Source organism: Brassica napus, chromosome C8, assembly GCF_020379485.1.
Source record: "Brassica napus cultivar Da-Ae chromosome C8, Da-Ae, whole genome shotgun sequence".
In the NCBI taxonomy this organism is placed as follows: domain Eukaryota; kingdom Viridiplantae; phylum Streptophyta; class Magnoliopsida; order Brassicales; family Brassicaceae; genus Brassica; species Brassica napus.
The window spans coordinates 23,472,799-23,484,946 of NC_063451.1; the positions used below are offsets into that span (position 1 = coordinate 23,472,799).

At 40.5% G+C, this 12,148-nt stretch overlaps 1 non-coding gene across 1 annotated transcript; it reads right to left on the reverse strand.

Annotated features, from left to right (window-relative positions):
• Positions 1-4,175: 4,175 nt before the first annotated feature.
• Positions 4,176-4,281, reverse strand: LOC125592111. The gene has a single exon (XR_007327961.1). It is a non-coding gene; the product is annotated as a small nucleolar RNA R71 (small nucleolar RNA).
• Positions 4,282-12,148: the final 7,867 nt, after the last annotated feature.

Below are 12,148 nucleotides of genomic sequence, written 5' to 3' on the forward strand. Positions count from 1 at the left end.
CTTCTTCGTTTTTGGATCTACATCTTTCGAGGAAGGTCTCGCTGACTTATGTTTTTGCGATAAGACTTTCGTTTCTTCCTCGATTATGATGTAGTCCGTTGCCTTGTGGAGGGCGTCCTGGATCGTCCGCGGTTTGTCGAGGGCTATCCATTTTCTGAATTTCGACTTGTACCAGAGCGCCTTTCTGAGCGCATCAATGGCCACCTTGTCGCTTATCCCGCTGACTCTGGACATTACCAACTTGAATCGGCTGATGAACTCGCGGAGGGGTTCGTCTTCCCTGTGGGACAGACTTCAGAGATCGACATCGGAAGTTTCTCTATCTATGAAAATAGAGTATTACTTGAGAAATTCCGACGCGAGCTGTCGGAAACTACTGATAGAGTTTCGCTTAAGTCGTGCGAACCATTCGAGGGCTGCCCCTTCCAGATTCTCGACGAACAGGCGGCAGTAGCCGGCGTCTTTTTCGCCGTCCTTCAGTCTCGCTCTTCCCATCGTGACATGGAAAGCCTGAAGGTGCGCCCTCGGATCGGTCGTACCATCATACTTCGGTGCTTTGATTTTTCCTGGATCGGATACCCTCATATTTGAGATACGAGTGGTGAAGGGGGTCTTCCGAGCCCCTTCCAGCAGCCTTTCGATCTCAGGGGCCGCGCTGGTAGCGTGATGGATTTGAGATTTCACGGCTCTTACTTCTGCCGCAGTCTTGGTGATATAGTCACGAAGATCGCGGATATCCGACGTCTCGCCAGCAGATTTCCGAGCATGTCGGCGTTTACTGCGAGTGAGCTCGTTTTGCTTTTCAGCCAGCTCTTCTTGTTCGTTCCAATAGAGGATTTCCTCCTCTTCTGTCATTGGTTTGTCGAACGGAGAGCTTTCCCGAGCGGATCAGCTTCTGGTTCTTCTTGGATGTCTGTCGACGTCCTCATCGGTATCATTGGAGACATCGCTAGGATCCAGGTCGACGTGCTCGACTTCGTTATCCTCCGAATTTTTCGCGGGAGGTAGAGGACTTTCAGGGTTCCCCTTTTCGACGAGAGATTTCTCGTTAGGGTTTTGACCCGAAGATCGTTCCTGCGCGGGTCCAGGCCTGTTGAGTGGGGTTGCAAAGTCGAGTCTTTTCCCGCGGACTTTAGTGGTTCCGCGGGGGCGGATTGCTCGAGTCTTTGTGATATCTTGCATATTCACATTGTTTTATCCACTTATTCATGTGCATTTTCATCATATAGATTAGGATTTAGCCATGTTTAGGTTGAATTTTGCATACATATGTCTCTATTAGGTATTGGAGTACCACATGGAGTTCCTGGAGATATTTGGGTACATTTGGAGCTCAAGGGAGGTGATTAGAGTGATCTTTGGACGAGCACTGCCTGGAGCGACTACATGAAGTCGCTGTGACACACATCCCAGAGCGACCTGGACAGAGCGACATGAAGAGGTCGCTCGCGTTTCTATCGTGAGACACCCATCCCAGAGCGACTTGCCAGAGCGACGTTCTGATACGCCCTAAAATAGGGAAGGATCACTCGACCAGACTAAAGGGATATGAACTCGCCAAAAAGGAGAACTGATGGATTGAACGGTGACACAATGGGTTGCGGATGGCCCAATGATACTACCAGACTTCAGTTGGTTCTTGATATGACTCACAAGTCCACCAAAAGAAGGATTTCTAAACGTTGCCTGATATGACGCACAGGTCCAACGAATTAGAGGCTGTTTACTCGGAGATAACCTCACCAAGAAACAAAGAAGTGTTCTACAAAGAACAAATAGATAAACTCAAATAAAAGGGGAAAAAGCCTGTGTTATTTCGTGGCTCTTAGGCCCTATATATAGGATTACAAGTTGTAGAAATCCAAAGAAGAATGTGCTAAAAATAAGACATGGAAACTAGAAATGAAGACTTTGACTAAAGACCGAAATTAATGATTTTTGTTGAATTATTTTTCCCATGCACGACCAAGACTTCCTTGCTGACTCCCTCTTGGCATTCTTGATGAGAATGGGCTTGAAATGGACTGAGGAAAGGTCTGGTCGAATTTGGTGTAAAACCGACCCAAATTGAATTTGTTATGAATTTTTCTTTGGGCTGAAAAATGCTCATTTCGCCCAGCAACTAAACCAGCTCCATCTTCAGTGTCACTTAGCTCATTCAGCTCCAAGCTAGTATCACTTAGCTCACTCAGCTCATCTAGCTCATCTACTATCACTTCAGCTGGTTTCAGCTCAAGCATACTCTCTTCAGCTGGTTCCAGCTCGTCCTCAGTCTCATCAGCTGGTTTTAGATCAGTATCCTCACCATTAATCCATCCTGGTTTGTCTTTTGTTGAAGAATCATCTGGCTCAGCCATGGTCGCATCATCCTGGCCCGGGTCTATGATCCGAGGCGCATCACGTTCCAAGGTCACTCGTGTTTCCATGGCGAGACGACACCCAACGAAGCCCAGAGTGACGTCTTCAGAGCGACACAGCCAGGTCGCTCGCGAGGAGACGACCCGGGAGCGACGTCTTCGGAGCGACACAGCCAGGTCGCTTGCGAAGAAACGACCCGGGAGCGTCCTCTCGCAGCAACGTGCCGAGGTCGCTCCGCGTCTATTTGTTTGGTGAATTCATGATTTCTCAAGGGCCTTTTGGTCATTTCATTATGCACGTTTTTAGTTTTCAAAAACCTACCTTTGTAAGCCACCAAGAGGAGAATCTTTTTTCCAGAGAACAACTAGTAAAACTTCTTTTGATTCAGATTTGATTGTTTTCATCTTGTGTTCTTGTTGATTTCTTATCTATTTCTCTACATGATTAATCTGAAATCCAATATCGGTTTAAGAGGAATCATGGAGATTAGTGAGTAATCACCTTTTGAATTCATGGGTTAGGGAGATCAAGGGTGATTAGGTTAGTTCTAGGATGTTTTAGTGTAGATCATTCTTGTTCCTTGCTAGTAGAGTATTCATAATGCATCTCCTGAGTTGGCGACTCAAAAGTTGATCAATAGGCATTTCCCACCCAAAAGGTGTTTGATGAAATGCGTGAGACAACTCTCCTAAGCTTTTAACATACTTTACCAAAGACATTTGTTGTTAAAGGTGTTAAGATAGCCAATAGACTTGTTAGTAATGATTGCTTTCATATTATTCAACCAAAGACATTTGATGTTTGAGATATGTTAGTAAATGAATATTCATCTAGACATAGAGTTTGTTTAAGATTGTGTCTAAGCTTAAGGTTGATAGTTTGATTGATCGTTTACCATCCTTAGTTCGAAACTTGATCACCCAAGGTCTAATCCCTATGCCCATGAGTTCTCTTTTCCCTTAGTCAAGAAAGTATCATTCTGTAATTGATTTCTAGTATTAGTACTAGTTTAAAACCCATCTAAATCATTGGTTGCACTTAGATTAAATGAGTACTTGCATTCTCAGTGCTTGAAATCCCTCAGAACTGGTTCGACATTCACTATACTACAACATTTGTCTTAGGAGCCTTGAAAACTCCTAACATCAAATTGGCGCCGTTGCCAAATTCGGAGTAGATTTAAACATTGAGATTTAGTCACTTGCTTGAGACTAAGTCATTTTAATTTTGTTTTGTTACTGATTCTTCTTCTTCACCTACCTTTCACTTTCAGGTGTATGAACTTGAGGAGCAGGGGTCCATCAAACCTAGTTCCAATAGTAGCAGACATCAGAGCTTTTGAGAGGGAGTGTGCTAGAGCTAGAAGAGAAGAAGAACAACAAGCCCACTTGCAGAGATTCGATATTGATATGGAAGATCAACCGCAAGGGGCAGAACACCAACCGCGGGCAGCTCGACCCATTGGTACTTATGAACGGCCCAATATTCATGGTCATAGACTGGGAATCCGAGCAACGGCTGTGGCAGCCAACAATTTTGAGGTCAAGTTAGGACTCCTCAACGTGATCGAGAACAACAAGTATCATGGCTTGGCTCTAGAGGACTCATTTGATCACTTGGACAAGTTCGACAGCTACTGTGGGTTGTCAAAAACTAATGGTGTGTCCGAAGATGCCTTAAAGCCCAAGCTATTCCCTTTCTCTTTGGGGGATAAGGCACGTCAGTGGGAGAAGTCTCTACCCAGCGATTCTATCACCACTTGGGATGATTGCAAGAGAGCATTCTTGGAGAAGTTCTTCTCTACTTCAAGAACTGCTAAGCTGAGAAATAAGATTTCCAGCTTTCAACAGAAGAACTTGGAAGGCTTTAGTGAAGCCTGGAGAGATTCAAGGGCTACCAAGCTCAATGCCTACACCATGGCTTCTCTAAGGAGAGCTTTCTGAGCACATTCTACCGTGGTGCTCTTCCTAAGTACAAGGCCAGACTAGATACAGCTAGCAATGGGTTCTTCTTGGGGAGAATTGAGGAAGATGCAGAGGAGCTGGTTGACAACATGGTAAAGAGTGATGCAGTCTACAGTGGAGACCACGACAGAGGCAGTCGAACAGATGATAAGCAGACGAGGAAGGAGTTGAAAGCTCTACAGGATAAGATAGACATCCTCCTTGCTGATAAAGCCACACAAGAGCAGCTGCACTTTGTTGGTAACCCAAGCCAAGAGACACCACCTGTTGTCCATGAGATTGAGGGTTTGGAAGGTCAGGAAGAGCTGTGTTTCATCAACAACAATGGTAGCTGGTACAAAAAAGAGCCCAACTTTCAGTACAACAACTACCAACAAAAATCCTATCCCAACAACCAACAGAGTGGTTATCCGCCTCGAAACAACCAGCAAGGCAGCTATCAACCTCAGCAAAACTCCTCATCTGGTTCCTCTGCTCCTCAAGAGAGCAGCACTGACACCCTGCTGAAACAAATCTTGGAGTCTCAGACTAGAAGTGAGAAGCATGTTGGTTATGAGTTGAAGAACCTTCATTCCAAGATTGATGGGAGCTACAATGAGCTCAACAACAAGTTCTCACATCTTGCTTCTACAGTCAAGAATTTAAAGAATCAGTTTGCTTCCATGAACACTCACCAGACTCGCCAGCAAAGATCTCTACCTGGAAAATCTGACCAAAACCCGAAGGAGGCCAAAGCTATCACCCTTAGGAGTGGTAAGCAGTTACCTCCTACAACCCTCACCAGGGATGCTGAGAAACTAGGTGAGGAGGTGGCCATCAACTTAGATGATGAAGTGGTGATTGTTGATGAGAAAATCAATGATGAAATCTTGGAGAAGATTGTGGAAGCCAAAGGTAAAGGAAAGGTAGGGGAAGAGAAGAAAACAGTGAAAGATGGTGAAGTTCTTGCTCCAGCAAGTGAGAATTCTTTTGTTCCTCCTCCCTATGAACCCAAACTACCATTTCCTGGTAGATTCAAGAGGCAGCTGCTAAAGAAGTACAAGGCTTTGTTTGAGAAGCAAATGAGTGAAGCTCAGGTTGCAATGCCCATCATCGATGCTTTCATGTTGATTCTTCAATACAACAAGTTCCTGAAAGATGTTGTAGCTGCAAAGAAGAAGGAAATGGAAAGCATGATGATTCTTACCCATGAGTGCAGTGCCATCATCCAGAGGCTTGATGTTCCAGAGAAGTTAAAGGATCCAGGATGCTTCACACTACCTTGTGCTCTTGGACCTATGGTATTTGAGAAATGTCTCTGCGATTTGGGAGCTAGTGTCAGCGTGATGCCTTTGTCTATTGCAAAGAAGCTTGGATTCACTCAGTACAAGAAGTGTAGACTCTCTCTGGTGTTAGCTGATCGTTCAGTGAAGTACCCTGTGGGCATCTTAGAGGACCTACCTGTGAAGATTGGAAGGTATGAGATACCTACAGATTTTGTGGTGCTTGAGAAGGGTGAGGAGGCTCAAGACCCATTGATTCTTGGAAGGCCATTCTTAGCTACAGTAAGAGCAATTGTTAAGGTGAAAGAGGGCACGATTGATCTCCGTTTGGGTAAAGGGCATGTTCTCCACTTTGACATCTAGGAGAAAATGAAGAAACCAACTGTGTTCGGGCAGGCCTTCTACATTGAAGAGATGGGCACTCTTGCTGATGAGCACCTTGAAGAGTTACCACCTGAGGACGACGAGGAGGGAGCATCTCCTTCTACTCATTCTCCATAGAAGGTAACCCACTACTTTTCCTTGTATATACCATTTCGTTTTTGCATATTAGTTTTCTCTTTTTGGGTATCTCTCTCTCCTTGACAACACAGAGACTGTGTCCTTTAAGTTTGGGGGAGGTACCAAGTATTTGATCACGTTTGCTTTGATGATTTTGAGTCTCATGCATTGCATTATACATATATATCAAAAAAAAAAATCATTTAGTTTGCATCATTTGCATTTCTAGGAGAGTCTAGAGCATATAGGTTGCATTCACTTGCATTGGGAACAATGATTTTAAATGCCTTGTAAATAACATTACTTTGCACCTGAGTAGCTTATGCACCTCTCAAAAACACTTGTATGCTTCGAACCTTGAAGACTCTTCCTGAAACTTGTTGATTGATGAAACTCAGTCTTTGAAGCCAACTACAACCTTATTTGAACTGAACGACCTTAATGCATCTTGCTCATGGTCCCTTGTGTACTGAATCATGGATATACACACTTGAGTTGTCACATCCTTTATGCCAATCTTTTTTGACAAACTCTAGTGGTACACCATTCCCAAAATCCCTTCCTCCTTTTAAGCTTTCATTATTTGATGAGTGAAGCTTTTTTCGGAAAGCCTTACATGTGCATAATGTTGAGAGTATCGGGAATGACAATGCTTGGTCTTCATTCTTGCTAGATTAGGCACTCTATTGTCTAGCTATAGGTGGGGGTGAGTGTGGTGACTATAGTTTGGAAGCATGAAAAGTTCAAAGGAAAAGAATAGGCTCTTGGTGTTTAAATGGATAATCTTATTGGAATTAATAGATAAACGTCTAGCTCGAGTTTATGAAAAGTCTTGGCCCAAAAAAAAAAATATATTATATATATAAAAAAAAAGAGAAAAAGAAAGAAAAGGGGGCTAGCAAAGTTGTTTAGAGCTAAGATTTGTTTAGAAGTTGATAAAATCCTTTATAAATTTCAAAGAAAAAGAGTTTTATGTGCAAAGTATTCTTGGGATCTTTTGCTGAGAGATGGGAGTTGGGTTTGACATTGGAAAGTGATTGTGTAACCTGTATGTTTGGGAAAATGGTAGAACAATGGAGATTAAGCATTGTATGCATGAGTTGGTCCTTTTCTTAGATATATTATGTGAAATATCAAGGCTACTTGTTTTGAGAGTAAACCACTTTAAAAGATCATGGATTTTGAACCTCTTGACCCACTTGAATAAAAGCCTTCCTTTACTCAACCAAATGATTTGGACCAATTGACCATTTGCAAGAATTCACTTGATGCTATGCTTAATGAACTTGAGAGTTGGCTGATTTGCATGTGTGAATGCATGATGATGAGTGTAGGGATGAAAAGAGTTGAGATAGGCCTAGAGAAGCTGGAGTATAATAAGAGAGGGTGTACTAATGTTGAATTTAAATGTTGATTTGAGTGCTTTGTGTGTTTCTTTTGGCTATGAGCTTCCACCTTCAAACCTCTCTCCCTATGAGTTCTAGAAAGTTCACTTGAGGACAAATAAAAGAATAAGTTTGGGGGAGTTGATATCTTGCATATTCACATTGTTTGATCCATTTATTCATGTGCATTTTCATCATATAGATTAGGATTTAGCCATGTCTAGGTTGAATTTTGCATACATATGTCTCTATTAGGTATTGGAGTACCACATGGAGTTCCTGGAGACATTTGGGTACATTTGGAGCTCAGGGGAGGTGATTAGAGTGATCTTTGGACGAGCACTGCCTGGAGCGACTTCCCGGAGCGACTACATGAAGTCGCTGTGACACACATCCCAGAGCGTCCTGGACAGAGCGACATGAAGAGGTCGCTCGCGTTTCTATCGCGAGACACCCCTCCCAGAGCGACTTGCCAGAGCGACGTTCCAAGGTCGCTCGCGTTTCCATGGCGAGACGACACCCAACGAAGCCCGGAGCAATGTCTTCAGAGCGACACAGCCAGGTCGCTCGCGAGGATACGACCCGGGAGTGACGTCTTCGGAGCGACACAGCCAGGTCGCTCGCGAAGAAACGACCCGGGAGCGACCTCTCGCAGCGACGTGCCGAAGTCGCTCCGCGTCTATTTGTTTGGCGAATTCATGATTTCTCAAGGGCCTTTTGGTCATTTCATTATGCACGTTTTTACTTTTCAAAAACCTATGTTTTAAGTACCTTTGTAAGCCACCAAGAGGAGAATCTTTTTTCCAGAGAACAACTAGTAAAACTTCTTTTGATTCAGATTTGATTGTTTTCATCTTGTGTTCTTGTTGATTTCTTACCTATTTCTCTACATGATTAATCTGAAATCCAATATGGGTTTAAGAGGAATCATGGAGATTAGTGATTAATCACCTTTTGAATTCATGGGTTAGGGAGATCAAGGGTGATTAGGTTAGTTCTAGGATGTTTTAGTGTAGATCATTCTTGTTCCTTGCTAGTAGAGTATTCATAATGCATCTTCTGAGTTGGCGACTCAAAAGTTGATCAATAGGCATTTCCCACCCAAAAGGTGTTTGATTAAATGCCTGAGACAATTCTCCTAAGCTTTTAACATACTTTACCAAAGACATTTGTTGTTAAAGGTGTTAAGATAGCCAATAGACTTGTTAGTAATGATTGCTTTCATATTATTCAACCAAAGACATTTGATGTTTGAGATATGTTAGTAAATGAACATTCATATAGACATAGAGTTTGTTTAAGATTGTGTCTAAGCTTAAGGTTGATAGTTTGATTGATCGTTTGCCATCCTTAGTTCGAAACTTGATCACCCAAGGTCTAATCCCTATGCCCATGAGTTATCTTTTCCCTTAGTCAAGAAAGTATCATTTTGTAATTGCTTTCTAGTATTAGTAATAGTTTAAAACCCATCTAAATCATTGGTTGCACTTAGATTAAGTGAGTACTTGCATTCTCAGTGCTTGAAATCCCTCAGAACTGGTTCGACATTCACTATACTACAACATTTGTCTTAGGAGACTTGAAAACTCCTAACATCACTTTGCCGTTAAAGTTTCAACTTGTTTGGTCAAGGTGCTCACGAGCTTATCCTGTTCTTCCGACCTTTTTTCGTAGGTGGCGAACATCTTTTTAAACTCCTCGAATGCCACGACATTGGCTGGTGCGTTGGCCGCGGATACGTCCGCTGCGGGAGTGTGGAGGTCAGTGCCACTGCTTCCGTTAAGAGGAGTCTGCACGTTATCCGCGTCGTCAGTTAAAATGTCTTGTTGAACGTGATGTGGTTAAGAGTTAGATTGATCCGTACCCCCCCCCCCTCCTTCTTGCGCCAAACTGTGGGAACCGAAATTCGCACTGTCGATTTCCGTTTAAATTAGGAAACTAGAAAAACCCTAATTTCCCAGAGGTCCCGGATATCTGCTAATACCACACGCCAAGCAATCAAAACACAAGAATAACAACAATAAAGTATAAGAAATCGAAAAGAGAGCAAAGTAGATCTTATTCCGAATTCGCGTTTGAGCGTTACAACAAGGTAAGAGTCTGGGCTACGAGAGCTGTCGGCGAGATTCCTAGTTCTAAAACCCTAAGACGGCAATAACCTAGTTGAATCGCAGCTTGAATAACAAAAACGGAAATATGCCTAATTGCTCTAAGTGCTAAGTTTGCTCTGAAAAAGTCTCCCCATGCTTCTCGCCTAGGACTCCTTATATACTGGCTCCTATGTCGGTTTGCGCTTTTCCTCTTCTGCCTTTAAGCCGTCATAGCGTAAAAATGGAGATATTCTATTTTTTCCGATCTTCGTAATTATCTTCAAAATTTTGTATTTATCCGCGGAAACTTGACATTTATCTTTCATTGCGAACCAAGCGTAAACCGTCATGCGGCTTACGGGCTGTTGGTTAAGAAATCGTAAGTTGGGCCTCGAGTCATGTCTTAGGTCCCTTTGGGCCGTCTTCTGACTCGAAGCGTTTATTACGGCTTCTTTCGATAAAGAACAAACTTTCCGCGGTCTTTACAGTAAAGTTTGATCAATGACTTAGAATGGTGGGAAACGTGAAATGAACAAATGAAATTCTTGCGGATCCATTTACTAAAGGTTTGTCACAATATCAAGTTTAAAAATCATCAAGAGGAATGGGTTTAAGGCCTATGAACTAAGATGAGGTTTGGCGGTAACTCTACCTAACTGACTGGAGATCCCAAGAAATAGGTTCAAGAAGACAACTAAATCAAACTAAATCTGTCCAAAGCAATGTCAGACTTCGGTCTATACCCAGTTCCCAGGATAATTAAATAGTGCTACATGTAAGGAATAGAGGATAAGCATTATCTTTTAATGATTTGTATCCATTGTTTTGAGATATGAATGGAGTAGTACATGATACTCATCTAAACAAAACTAATGACAAATCACCTTGTGAGTGTGAAATGAGGCCGTTTCTAGGAGAATGAAGGAAATGCTATATTCTTCAAGTTCACTCATTATTACCAAGAATGTTCACGGCCAAAATAAACACAATAGAAAAATTAGTTTTGTGAGAGAATGAAGCTGTGTTATAGCTATTGTCTCGGTTTACACCAAAGTCCGAGGGGTTCAAGACATCATGGCCACCTCCTGTTCGAGTAAATCTGATAGCTATTAACAATGACTGGTTCAAGGCTGAAAAATTGCTACCAACTCATCATGCAGTGGATTTTTCGCTCGTACTCTTAAAAGTTATTTTTTTCTTCTTTTTTCATGTGTATATAATCATTTCTATCCATGTGGGGGATTGTTGGAACTCGTTTTTGACAAAGTGGTGCAGACCATTTTTCCGATGGGTTTTTCGACGGAGACGTCTGTCGGAAGAACCGGAATTTAGGCACGATGTAATCGTCACTGTGAACACTATGAGTTAGCGTGTATGATTGTCAAAATCAGAGTTGTGTTGAGTGAGAAATGGAAATCCAAAATGAATGATATGCAAAGTTTATAAAACTTCTAAATAGAAAAATTTAGCAAATAGGTTATTTTTTAAATTTAAATATATACATAAACAATATTTTATGTTTATTTGAGCATGAAAAATGTAAACCCATACAAAGTATTTATTGGTTTGAATTGATTTGTTCAAAACCAATTATTACTTGTGAAACGTGAGTCATGGAGAATCAATAACATTATTGCACTTAATAGCATCCCCTATATATTAATTGAGAAGCATTTGAAAAATTAAAACCTTAATTTTGTATTAATTAAAAAAAATACCAAATCTTAGGTGGCATTCTAAATGCTTTCTAAATTCCATTTCAAAGAATTTTAGAGGATCTAATATAAAGTATAGTTTAATCTAATGGTGTCATATTATTCCATAATTATATAACACTAGAGAACATTATATTAACCTAAAATATAGGAAGTGTGTATTCTTTCCTTAAATAAAAGCTACGGAATTACCTAATATGATTTACATATATATAGCAATTAATGATTATGAATAATAAAGATTTGATAACAATTTTTGCATCCTTCTTCATTTTTGTTTAAATTTATATTATTAAAAATATTAAACAATCAAATTAGCCATATAATAAAAAATTAGATTTTTTCTTATATGTTATATTTTTAATTTTTTAAAATGACTTTAAATTACAAAAATGAGGAAACCTTATATGTTATATATTTTTTAAAACGACTTTAAAATACACAAATGAGGACACTTTATATGTTATATTTTTCTTATATGTTATATTTTGAATTTTTTTAAAACGACTTTAAATTACAAAAATGTAAGTTTTCCTTAAATATACGACTAAAAACATTAAAATGACATGCATCAATTCGATGGTTGATTTGAAAGCTTTCAAAACGATATGGAAGATAAAAGTCACAATACTGTTCATTTTTTCAAGAATGTGTTCGATGGAAAAAATAAGGTTTTTATGTCATAATTTGCTTAATGTCCACTAGAGAACATTATATTAACCTAAAATATAAGAAGTTTGTATTCTTTCCTTAAATAAAAGCTACATAATTACCTAATATGATTTACATATATATGACAATTAATGATTATGAATAATAAAGATTTGATAACAATTTTTGCATCCTTCTTTATTTTTGTTTAAATTTATATTA